General features: G+C 43.2%; 1 long non-coding RNA gene across 1 annotated transcript; it reads left to right on the plus strand.

Moving 5' to 3' along the window:
* The first annotated feature begins 6,943 nt into the window (after positions 1-6,943).
* LOC309368049 lies at positions 6,944-12,411 on the plus strand. Its single transcript, XR_014167516.1, has 3 exons — positions 6,944-7,074; positions 9,860-11,297; positions 12,302-12,411. It is a non-coding gene; the product is annotated as an uncharacterized lncRNA (long non-coding RNA).
* The last annotated feature ends 975 nt before the right edge of the window (positions 12,412-13,386 follow it).

The following is a 13,386-nucleotide window of genomic DNA, read 5'->3' on the forward strand; positions in this document are numbered from 1 at the left end:
GGTTTTCTGTTAACTTCCGGTCTATTTGCTCATTTATTTTATTTTTATTTATTCGATTGGATTTCTATAGCACTTAACTGTAAAAGCCTTTAAACAGTTTACTTGTACGCACACATTGCACGTGCACGCGCACGCGCACACACACACACACACTGATGCCAACAATTAACTGCCTTCATACATACTAAATAATTTTGGTTTTTAGAAGAGCTAACTCTGGATACTTTTAGTTGTGTTCCGAGAGTCATTCTGCATGGCTGTTTTCCTTTAGCTGCATTCCATTTCAGGACATGGCAGTCATAGAACAATAGTGGCCCTTGCCAAATAGCATGTCAGCCCATGCTGAGGTGATTGCGTATGATATCCTTTGCACAGAGGATTCTGCTTTTGGCTTGCAGCACAAATGAAGGAACAGCCATGAAACAAATGGAGGATCCAGTACATGCTCACAACCAGGCAAAGGCAAAAGCATGTTAACGAGGCTTTTCTTAATCTTCAAGCTTATCAACGCTTCCATTTGTGCTGTGATTCCTTCCATTTCTGCTGTGATTTCTAGCCACGGGTCTCCGTCCGAGAGGTTCTTTTTTCGTCCCGCTGCTCTCCCTGGGGAAACCTGCTCTTTACTGCTGAATCAGAACAAAAATCAATCAGCAGAAAACCTGATTGGCATTTGTTCCAATTCAACAGAAAACAGTGGGTTTTCCTGGGGAGAGCAGGAATCTTTGTTTTTTTAATTTTTAAAAATAATTTTTAATTGGGTTTTACAAAAACAAATTCAAAATCATAAAGAGAAAAAACTTTTACCATATCCACATATGAGATTCTCTGAATCTTGTGACTTCCCTCCCCATCCCCTGCATGGGTCATTAACATAATTTTTCTAAAACGACATATCACATTCTTCACAGTTTTAATCTCTCTGAATTATCCAATTTTCCCCATTCTTTTTAAAAGTCATTATCTTCTTGATTCCTGAGTCTCCCAGTCAGTTTTGCCATTTCCACATAATCCAGCAGTTTGGCTTGCCATGCTTCCTTGGTTGGAACTGTTGGTTCTTTCCATCTTTGAGCTAGTAGCATCCTTGCAGCTGTTGTCACATTCAAAAGCAGTCTTTTCAGGTCTTTTGGGATATCGGAACCTGTAATTCCTACTAGAAATGCTTCTGGCTTTTAAAGAAATGTTATTTTAAACCTATTATTCAATTCCTTGTATATCAGTTCCCAAAAAGACTTTGTTATCTTGCTTGACCACCACATATGAAAACAGGTACCCTCCTTTTCTTTACATTTCCCGCAAATATTGGAACTTGTTCTATACATTTTGGATAACTTAGGAGTCAGATACCACCGGTACATCGTTTTCATATAATGTTCTTTCAGCAGGAACCTTTCAGACCCATTACTTAAAATCATGGGGCAATGTGTGGATGAGCTCTTCCATGTGCTGAAGAACGAATCCTATTTGGGGGCTTCCCATTGGCATCTGCTTGGCCATTGGAATAACAGAATGCTCGACCTTTGGTCTTCTGAAATTGTTGCAGAACTGTGATGAGAACAAATCTTTAATCATTCCATGGAACAGTTTAGAGAGATAGCTGGCCCCTCACCACGTTCCTTTAGGCAGGTTGAAAGGCATTTATTTTCTTATACCAGCATGTGTTAATCTAACTCAGTTTTAAGATGCTGCTATTTATTATTTTATGGGGACGCAGGTGGCGCTGTGGGTTAAAGCCTCAGCGCCTAAGACTTGCCGATCAAAAGGTCGGCGGTTCGAATCCCTGCGGCGGGGTGCGCTCCTGCTGCTCGGTCCCAGCGCCTGCCAACCTAGCAGTTCGAAAGCACCTCCGGGTGCAAGTAGATAAATAGGGACCGCTTACCAGCGGGAAGGTAAACGGCGTTTCCGTGTGCGGCTCTGGCTCGCCAGAGCAGCGATGTCACGCTGGCCACGTGACCCGGAAGTGTCTCCGGACAGCGCTGGCCCCTGGCCTCTTAAGTGAGATGGGCACACAACCCCAGAGTCTGTCAAGACTGGCCCGTACGGGCAGGGGTACCTTTACCTTTACCTTTTTATTTATTATTTTATTGCCTGTTCTGTTATCTTTTTAAAAAAATAATTTTTATTCATTTTCCAAACAAATTTTATACAATCAACAAATTATTTTTCACTCATTCTTCAATTTTTTACTTCCCTCAGTTTCTCTGTCAATCTTTCGTAAAATTTCTATTTATTAACGCATTTCTAAACATGATATTGCCTTTCCCAACTCCTTTTCCTCTTACTCTCTTTTTTGCAATATTTCTTACTATCTCACAGAGTCTCTTCAAAACCAACAAGCGTTGTCTGTACATTACATATATTTTTCAGATATTCTGTAAATTTCCCCCAGTCCTCGATAAACTTTTGGTCTTTCTGATATCGAATCTTCCCAGTCAATTTGTCCAATTCTGCATATTCAGTCAATTTCCTTCTCCATTCTTCCACTGTTGGAATTTCTTCCTGTTTCCATCTTTGGGCCTGAAGTATCCTTGCAGCAGTCACTGCATATTGAAACAGTTTACAGTCTCTCTTATTAATTTCGTTTCCTACCATTCCTAATAGAAAGGCCTCTGGTTTTTTAATGAACGTATATTGCCTGTTCTGTTATCATCAATAGATTTAGCTTGGTTTGTGAGCAGCTTTGAGTTGTAAAAAGATGGGGCACAATTTGTAGCAAGACATGCAAACAAATAATCCACAATCCTTTCCATCTGGAATCCCACTTAGTCTATGCACCCTAGTCTATACTGAGTCAAACCATTGGGTCTCCAGGTTTCAGGCAGAGGGCACTCCAGAGCCTACTCAGAGGTGTCAGAAACTGAACGGGGGCGGGGCTTTTGTGTGCCAAGGAAATGCTCCTCCTCTTCGCTCTGTTTCTTGCCCATAAGTTCCTTTCAGTGGTAACAAAGGGAATGCAACTCCATGCAATGAGAGAGGTGATTCTCACCAAGATGAAGAAACCAAACATTTATAATAGTGGATCCCAGTTATTATCCTTCATGCTGCTGACAAAACTGAGTGTTTTATCTCATAAAAACACCCACTGAAATGTGCTATTCTGTTTCTGAACATGATAGCAATTATCTGTTGCCAAAAGAACTGTTTTCTCTCCAATATACTTTGTTCTGTTTTCCAGTGCAGCAAGAAAAAAACAACACAGAGATGGAATTAAAAATGAAAAGACAGATTGCTCGACGTTCCTTCTTTTTCTGTGTAAACTATAAGAGAAAATCCCAACTCCTTTTGTGAATCAGTAAAATATCACTACTGTTCCTGATGTTGAATAATTAGGCTGCTTTCACCACTGAATAGTATCTTTTTAGAGTTGGGTGAGCAACATGCTGTTTTTACCCTTCCACCGCATTGTAACTTCCAAAATGTTTTGCGTGTCCACACCAGGAGTGAGATATTGCTCCTGACTCTTCTGCTAAGGACCAAACTATACCTAAGGACTGGTGAATCTGTCCAGTTTGGTTCCTCTCACTTTCTACTGCCCCACCCCAATCTTCAGTTCTCCTTATTTCTACATCTGTTCATATTTGTTTTTAAAATTTACCACTATTTCGGTGTGACATTCTCTTCTATACACAGGCCTGTGTGCAACTTGGGCCAACATACACATTTTGGAAAGGGGTTTTTCCTAATACAGTGGTACCTCGGGTTAAAAACTTAATTCGTTCTGGAGGTCCGTTCTTAACCTGAAACTGTTCTTAACCTGAGGTACCACTTTAGCTAATGGGGCCTCCTGCTGCCGCTGTGCAGCCACAGCGTGATTTCTGTTCTCATCCTGAAGCAAAGTTCTTAACCCGAGGTACTATTTCTGGGTTAGCGGAGTCTGTAACCTGAAGTGTCTGTAACCCGAGGTACCACTGTAGACATGTTTGTGTGCTGTTTTCAGTAACATATGCATTTTTATGCACACTGTAGTGTATAATTTCTGTATACATTATTTGGCTGGAGGACTGACTGCATTGCAAAAATGGGGAAAGTGCAAATTTTGAAAGATGGCTGAGAGTTGGTTTGTGTATTGTTTTGGAAAGTGAAAATTAGTTAACTTTGCCTTTAAATCCGAAGGGAATAAACTTTCTCCCACATCCCAGAACTATACATGGTGAACACTTTTTCTTTCACAGATTACCAGCACAAGGTTCCCCTCCAGATCAGGACCCTGAAGATGGAATCCAACCTCTTCCTGCAGTTCCAGTCTGGATTATCCTCACAGAGCCTGAAATCACATTGTCTCAGGGCCAGAAGTCACAAGCATTGCACTATAGGAAAGACTAAAATTATGTATTTATTTTACATTTGCATCTATAGTTATAGAAGTATATGCAAACCTATGTGCTTGTGTGTGTGTGTGTGTGTGTGTGTGTGTGTGTGTGTGTGTGTGTGATGCATTACTGGCTACCCTACCCGTGAGATGGGCTTTTCTCCCAAGCAAGATAAGAGAGTCTTTCAAACTGGTGCAACATCCATTGTGTCTTGAGAGCAACTCCAGTTTAATCTCAAAAAGCCAATAACATTGATGCAATAAATCTTTATGGATTTAATAGTCTGCTCCAGCACCACTTTTAAATTTCCTTTCTCACGGTTGGTTTGACATACACTCCTCTCGCCGCAGCTCTTCCATGCTCTCCAAATTGATTACATCAGTATGAATAATGACAAAGAAACCAAGCACCAAGACATTGGCATGAGTTGTGCCGGGTAAAATACAGACAAGGAAGAATTTGTGACAAGCGAAATGCTTCCAGTATGCAACGCCTATTAAATTGTTGTGTCGGTTAAAGTTTTAATGCTGTACCTCTCAACATTACATCCAGAATCCCCAATTCTCTGATTGCCTACAGAAGCTAGGTGCACCAGAAAGCCATTATGGGTACAATTAATGCTACAAAGGATACAGATTCCTCTGAAAGGAAAACATCTCCAGTGGCATTGCAGTCTAAAATTCACACCAATTACAGTATATGTACAACCTGGGGGGCCGTGTACCAGGGAGAGATGGCGTTGAAGAAATGCATTATTCAGAATTTGTTGCGTCATTGGGGGGTTCAGTTAAGAGCCCTAGAGAAACAGCTGAGATTTTATGAGATCTCAACTCATATTCTCCATATTATAAAATTCTAGCAAGCATCATTTTATTATTCCCTAATCAAAGCTGATAAGGAAAATAAAGTCGCAGCCATAGCCTCTTGAGGGTGTCATTCAGAATACCAAAGACGGAGAGGAAAATGCTGTCCAAGGTGGAGTGCTGATCTCCCAAGAAAGCCACAGAGACCCCCTCCAGGGGTCAGCAAACCTTTTCAGCAGGGGGCCGGTCCACTGTCCCTCAGACCTTGTGGGGGGCCGGACTATATTGTTGGTGGGTAAATGAACGAATTCCTATGCCCCACAAATAACGCAGAGATGCATTTTAAATAAAAAGACGCATTCTACTCATGTAAAAACATGATGATTCCTGGACCGTCTGCGGGCCAGATTTAGAAGGCGATTGGGTCGGATCCAGCCCCCGGGCCTTAGTTTGCCTACCCAGGCCCTAAACAACACCCCAGATCAGCAGCCTCAGCTTTTGTAGCTGGAGTCCGCAGTAGCAGAGGAAGGTGGGCAGAGGGGGCGGGCAGCACGGGCGGCACTGGGGCTGCAAGGCACCTCCAGTGCAGGACGCATGTGGTACATGGCCTGCAGGGCCTCCCAGCCACTGCCTCCCTCCGGCCACCTACCAGCTGAGGCGGAGGCGGCGGGCGGACTCCCTGCAGGCTCCATGCAGCGTGCCCGGCCCCCGTGGGCGACTAGCCCCGCCCAGGGCAGCTAGCCCTGACCCCTTGCATGGTGTGCACTACCCCAGGCATCTGAGCAGGTAGCTACACCACTGGGAGTCAGTCAGTCAGGGGTCCACCCTGCTAGGTCAGGTGGGAAAAGACCTGCAAGGCAGGGGGGTAGGTCTTCAAGGACTCACAGCCAATATATTCAACAGCAAGTATACATATGTGCAAATTAAGAAGGGACTGGCTTGGTCTTACCACAGTCTGATGATTACAGGCTTGTGGTGATGAAAAATCAGGCTTTTTCACTGGTAGCACCAGTGTTAGGGGTTGCACTCCCAGGTGAAATATGAGAGGCAATCTGTATTGGTATTCTACTGGCTTTTGAAGGTACAGTGGTACCTCAGCTTACAAATACCTCGGGTTACAAACACTTCAGGTTACAGACTCTGCTAACCAGGAAGTAGTACATCGGGTTACGAACTTAGCCCCAGGATGAGAACAGAAATTGTGCGCTGGTGGCACAGAGGCAGCAGGAGGCCCCATTAGCTAAAGTGGTACCTCAGGTTAAGAACGGTTTCAGGTTAAGAACGGACCAGAGTTCGTAACCAGAGGTACAATTGTATAGGAATTGCCTTGATCTATGGACTTGAGTCTGCTGTTTTAATCACTGTTATTTTAATTAGATTGCTTTATAATGTTTTTTTAATTGCAGGTGTTTCTACTTTAATGTATGTGTAATGGGTTTTATGTTTTGTAAGCTACTTGCAAGTCTAGTTTGGCATTATAATATAATATAATATAATATAATATAATATAATATATATTCTGGTGTTAGGTGGATAACAACAACAACAATGATCCTGATAAAGTTACCTGGGTGTGGAAAGAGTCAAGTGGAATATCGGGGCGTCTTAGGGTTCCATACAAAGAATCCAGCACAGAATGCCACTGAGCTGGCAGGTCCATTTAGGCTCATCTTACAGCACCAGCACTGCTGATCAAGACTCATACTCAGCAGTTGTGTAGGTAAGAAAGAATAATAAGAATAAGAATAATAAGATGGATCTTATAAAGACATAAATCCCCACAGTTCATTCTCATCCAGGAAACCAAACTCTGGAACTTCCCACCACTGAGTGGGTGGGGAGTGTGCTTAACACAATATGAAGGAACTGCGACAAAATGAAATGAGTCAGAGTCTGCAGGAGTTTGGCTGCCTTTTAATGGATTTTTAAAACCAGATTTAGGTAATTATGCCGATTCCGTTCTGGTAAGTTTGCTATTTGTGTTGACTTGTTCTTGAGGCTAGATGTTCCTGTTGCATGAGGGGGGTGGGAATTATAATTTTTTTTCCGAACCTGCCACTGTTGAAATTGTATATGTATCATTTTCCCTTTTTCATCTGTATTGTTTCCCAAGCATGTTAGCTGGGGAGGCCGTGGCTATGTAGTTGCTTACTGTACTACTAAGGAAGTTCCAATAGGTCATGCACTTCAAACTCTGGTTTATGATTAACATAGATTGTTTAGATCAACCATAGTTAAAACTAACTGCAGTTCCTGATATGAACAAAACAATAAACAGTGCTTCGTTTAGAAAGAGAAATGGATGCCTCCAATCTCCTCACTCATGTGCCAGAAGAGGGAAGGAGGAAGTACACAGACTCAACGCTCTTGCATGTAACATTAAAATATGGTTTAGCCTGTTGCTCTGTGTCTCCCCAACCCCTTGTTAAGATTGCTCCAATATAATATGTTTATGATAATAAAGTAATTAAAATTGTGTTTTAAAAAAGAACATATTTTGACCTGTTAGGACTTCCAACAAAGAGGGGGAAATTATGGTCAATATGGTGTGGGAATACGTCTCGTTCATTTTTACCTTTCAAATTCTAACTGTTCAAGATATTGGTGATACCTGAAGGCAAGGAGGAAGAAATGGGATATCAATGTCCCATTTGTTTTCAAAACTTGCAGGTGCCCTGTAACGATATGTCTACATGTGGGTGGGTGCACACATGCATGTGAGTGGGCATGGAAGAGAGAGATTGAGGATATACACAACAGGGATGAGGGACCTGCTGCTCTCCAGATACTGTCAGGCTGCAGTACCCATCATCCTAGACCATTGATCATGTGGGTTGGGACTGATGAGAGTTGGAATCCAACTATATCTAGAGGGTCACCGGGTCCCACACCTGGTGTATAATGAACAAATTAATCATTCCCAGTTGCATTCATAAAATCATTACTTGGGAGAATACCTTCCTGGCCAAAACTCAAAAAAGAGCTCCATCAATCAATATAAAATTTCTGCTCCTTAGAGAAAAGTAATTGGTGCATTGATCATTCAGTCATTCATTCATAACAAGCTTGGCTTGGCCAGAGCTTTGATTGTGGGACACCACGTTTGCAAAAGGCTCTGCTTGCTTTCCGTGGTTTCTGGGTTAAGAAAACATCGGCTGTCTAGACTGACACACTTTGCGTGAATAAGCCTGGTTTGCCCTTTCTGAACTACAATCAGCGGGAATACGCAGCTCTGCCCAGCATCCTAAGGGAGTACTTAATAAAGTCTGTAATAGGGTTTAACATTAAGTATTGTCATGTCTGGATCTGCATGAGATAATGTTTTGGCCATGGAGATGTCGTAATTTGCGCAAGCATATGATTCTTTTGTGGCTGTTGTTAAAACACTCAAGATTAGAGCTGTTAAACGTCTCAAGACATTTGGTCATACAGTTGGAATTTGACAGGATACAAGAGAAGACATGCGTGAAACAACTGTGAAACATTGGGGGGTTTAAGAAAACAACAACATAGAACACAGTACTCAGTATACAACTGTTTAGGCACAAAAAACAAAGTGTAAAATGGAAAGACTGTTGTTGCAAATGGGAGAACTCCCACTCCATAGGTGCAGCTTAACCAAAACTGTTATTCAACCCTCATAAACAAAACCATCTTCTTATGCTGTCCTGAAAGGGAAAGAATAACTATAGATTACTGGTGCTTGAGCACCATCTAGTGAAATGTTTTTTCCTGTGCATGTGAAGAAGCACTGGCATTGAGCATGTTAGTGATGTGCACCAAGGGCACACTTCACTTCAAAGCCTTTTAAAGAGTTTTTCCTGGAAGGAACGGCCCATAAACCGGCCCAAATACCAGGAACAGGAGGTAGCAAAAGATGTGTCAAAGGAAGGAAGCCTTGCTCCAACAAACATTATTTTAAAAGGCTGTGGGACCTTATTTCTCAGTAATAGGTTATGAACTTCAAATGCTCCTGTCATATGAAGAAACTGAGAGGCTGTCAGGTGAAAAGTGACTGGGCTTTGCACCCAAACAAAGAAATGATTATGAGATCCTGGACTAGCTAGAGAGGGACTCACAATGAACACTTTCATTGATGAGGAACAGCAAGTGAACCACTTGTACCCAGAGTCAAATATTCCAAATTATTATTGTTTTCATTCTCCAAGATTTACTTGAAAACAAAACTGAAGCAGACAGGAAAGAATGAAAATGTGGGGGTTTTTTCAAGAGAAGGTGGCTGAAAGAGATCCAGAATGAGGAGATATTTTTATTCCTCTCAACCATTTAGCAATGCGATTCCATCCATGTCAGTTCATACGTAAGACCTACTGAGTAAGAACTTTATCACAGGTAAGTGTGTACAGGTTTGTAGCCTACAAAGCCGAGGGTTAGACCAACTAATCAAGGGGCAAAACCACACCTTGGTACTTCACTTTTGGGTGCCAGTTCTAGAAAATATCCTTCCCCTGAAGCAGAAGAATGATAATATTCCTCCTAAGTTATGAAACATTAAACAGGACATGGCTGTGGAAAAAAGTACAGCAGTGAAGTAGCAGTCCTTTAAATATTGTGGTTGCATCAAAGACTCACCAGGAAATATGGATTGGTATATTTCTAGAAATGACAAAAATAAAATCCTGTGACTCATTCACAACTTTTTTTTAATGGTTGATGAATCACTTTTACTGTGTATTTAGTGACTGCCTGGCTAGAAGCATATATGATGAAACATTCTCTTTCATTTAGGACATGGTCTGGCAACTGGAACCTGGCCCAGCTCTTCAGTCGAAGGTGGTCCTGAGCTCCCTCTTCTGTTGGAAAGCAAGCCAGCTTCCGCTGGGCTGACTGACCTGGATCTTGGTGAATCAGAGCAGGCATCAGACTGACCTGATGAGTCAGGACAGAGCCCCATGGAAACACTGAGCTGATGGCGTTACCAGGCCCAATTAATCAGCAGTTATGCAAGAGAGGCTTGTCCATTAAAGAAAATGGGCACTACCCCACCAACCTAAGTCTACCTCCACCAGCCCCCCATCTGCCCTGCCCTTACCATCTGCCTTTGTCTGCTGTAACTTGTGTTGTGAACTGCTCTGAGACCTATGTGTACAGGGCAGTATAAAATTGCAATAACAACAACCAAGGGCCAAAATAATCAGGCATGCTCATGTACAGAGTGCTGGCCTAAGGTAAGCAAAGGTTTGGCAGTATCATCAATAGCTGCAGGTGGGAGCCTCAGGCCTGGGGAACTGAATGTGGCCCTCCAGGTCTTTCTTTCTTGGGACTCTCCCAAGGCCACAAGCATCACCAGGCCTGTTTCATACCCTCCTGACTGGAATGTGTCCTTGAACTCTAATGCTCCTTGCCTGCCTGGATGGGGGATAAAGAGGGATCTCTGAAGGCTCTTCCAGACTTGCTGTTGCCCTGCCACTTCCTCTCAGAGCAAAGGTCAATTGCTTTTTCTCTGGATTGACATTTGCTCTGATTTAGCGCTAAAGAGCAGGTTTGCCAGGGGAAAGTTATGGGGCAAAGACAAAACCACTCAGACCTGTGACCTAGAAGTGGAAAACCACTTGGACCCATGCTTTCTAGGCATGGGACAAGTGCAAGTCTAGGTGAGCCCTGAGTGTGTGTAGAAAACAGACATCCTCAGAACCACAAGTGGTCTCTTATTCTCAAGAGCCCTTTCTTTACTTAAAGAGTTTGGTTTCTCCCTTCTGTCACAGGGCACAGTTTGTTTGGTTTCACATACATCTTATGTCCTGTCTTTCCCCCTGCCCTTCCTGTTTCCCAGTCTATTGTCTATTGTTTACCTTTTCACCACTCTCTTCCCTTATACAGTTTCTTTTCCTGTGTCCCCTCATACAGTTTCCTCTCCTGCCTACCTTTGCACCCCCTCCTTCTTACCGGCATGCCACATGGGTCAACAGCCCCAAACTCTTCCATCAGATTACTCTTCCCTTTTCCCCTCCTCAGCAGCACAAATCCCCTTTTCCCTCACTGCCTCCTCCCTCTCCTTCCCTCACATCTTGCCTCCTCTGGTTCCTTTACCTCTTCCGTGTTCCTCCTCTATCACTCCCATTCGCCTCCTCAGTCTTCCCCCTGCTGGGACCTGGCTCAGACAGGTCCTTGTGTGTCCTCCCAACATGAGGCATTCATACCCACCATGCTACCCTATTGTACAAAGGTAAGAATTATATTTATTGCTCGTGATCCCAGAAGGGAATGCCGCCTTCAGGCTGAAGAAGGCTCCCCACACTTGCTATAAGCAAAGGCCAGGGATGAGGAACCTAGATGTTCTCAGTCTACAACTTCTTATCTCTCTCTCTCTATCTCTATCTCTCTCTCACACACACACACACAAAATCTTCTCCATGCTAGCTAAGGCTCATGGGAGTCGGAGTCCAACAACATCTGGAGAGTCGGCAAGATCCTCATTCCTGCTGTAGGCTTTCCTGTTGCCTGCCATACTTGCCACTGTAGTCCTCCAATTAGCTGATTGTCTCTAAGATTGTCTCTAACTATTGCTTTTATTTTTTAAAACAACAACAACATTGTTTTTATATAGAATCCATCATGTGGTGACACAGACCAAACACAACATGTTTTAAGAAAATATGTGTAGAGTCCACACAAAATCTACAAACTGTCATTATTTTATCTTAGTAGCTCAGAGAGCTCTTATAACAATCCGGAACTGTTGAACGGGTTTGAGTTTAGGATGTATATGATTGACATACCTCAGAAATGGGTACCATCTTTCATAGAATATTCCAGGTTTCACATAACCTTTTGCAACCAGGAGTGCCAGCTTGGCCCTGCAACCATAGGTGCCCAGGGCCATGGGTGCCATGCAGTGTGGCTGGCCCTGTCACCTAAATTTGTGGGTGCCCAGCCCCTTAATGGGAAATTTTATGTGTGCTTGGGCCCCCAGGGCCCCAGGGAGCTGGCACCTATGTTTGCAACTGTCATGTTACAAAACCTTGTCCGTGAATAAATGGCCTCCCCAACTAACCCTTGATAGAAAAGTCTGCTAAGGTTTTCCAATGAGTTGTAACAGGTGACACCAGAGTTTAAACTGCCCCTAGGCAGCCTGTGGACTTACCACTTGCCCTTCTTTTCGTGCCTATCCCCTTTGTGCTGCTCCTCTCCCTCTAGCCTCCCCCACCTACTTGCCATCATTTCATACAGGTGTCTCCCTCAGGTAGACACAATTTGAGAGACACTCCACTACTTTGGAGCTAAAATGATATTCCCTGCTAAAAGGAGTGTAGGTGTTCAGTGGTGCAGCCAGCAAGGACATCTCACTGCACTCCCCTGTTCTGTACACTTCTGGGGGCACTCACCAGCTGAGATCATTGTTAGAAGAAATATAATCAAGAAGGGGGTCAAAAGAAGAGTAAATACGAAGATTCATCAATTACCTGTAGAAATTTAAAAGCAGGCAATAAATACAAATACATTATATGAAACTGGGATTCAGATAATCCATGCATCAGCGGGGTTCACCACCCCCATCCTGCACCCTGATCAGAACATTCTACAAAAAGAAGAAGCCAATTTCAAGGTGAAGGATGGACCAACCGAGTTCAGTCATTCCAAACAACCTATATACAATCTACTGTAAGTGCCATTTTTATAAGCATCTGCCCTATTGTGAGTGTTTCATGGCTCCCTCCCTCCATTCCTTGGCTTAGAATTTGCCTTTATATGGCCTAGCAGTTGAATCACAAGCGCGTCCCAGGTAAAATGCTTCTGCTCACTCCAAATGCCGATTGCTTCGAGCGCTGCAGATTTCAAATAGGAGTGCCACACTGTTTCATCCATTTCCAATGAGTACTTTACATGTTGGCTAGGAAACCGCTTTGTAGCAAACATGGGACTGAACACAATTGCTTCAGATTACTCAGTCCCAAACTCCAGCGCCAGATAAAATGCAGCATAATGATACAGCACTCCACTGGACTGATACATTACTCCAGGCCAGGTTGGCAAGAACTCAGATGAAGACTATAATCTGGCCACTGTAGTTTATTTCGGCCTCATTTACTTCTCCCGCTGAGTGGAAGTCCCACAAAATGCTGCAAAGCAGAGAAACCTATCAAATCAAGGGCAGTATTCTGTGTGCCCTGTACTTCATGGCTGGAAGAGAAGGGAGAGAAAAGGACGGTGAATATTAACAGAGAGTGCTGGACTCCAGTTTCATGATGCATTTGCAACCGTGGCCACAGAGATTCTCTGATCTGTGGCAATCTTGCCTTTATGGTGCAGTCCTA

The sequence above is a fragment of the Podarcis melisellensis genome (assembly GCF_964234715.1).
Source record: "Podarcis melisellensis genome assembly, chromosome: 4".
NCBI lineage: Eukaryota > Metazoa > Chordata > Lepidosauria > Squamata > Lacertidae > Podarcis > Podarcis melisellensis.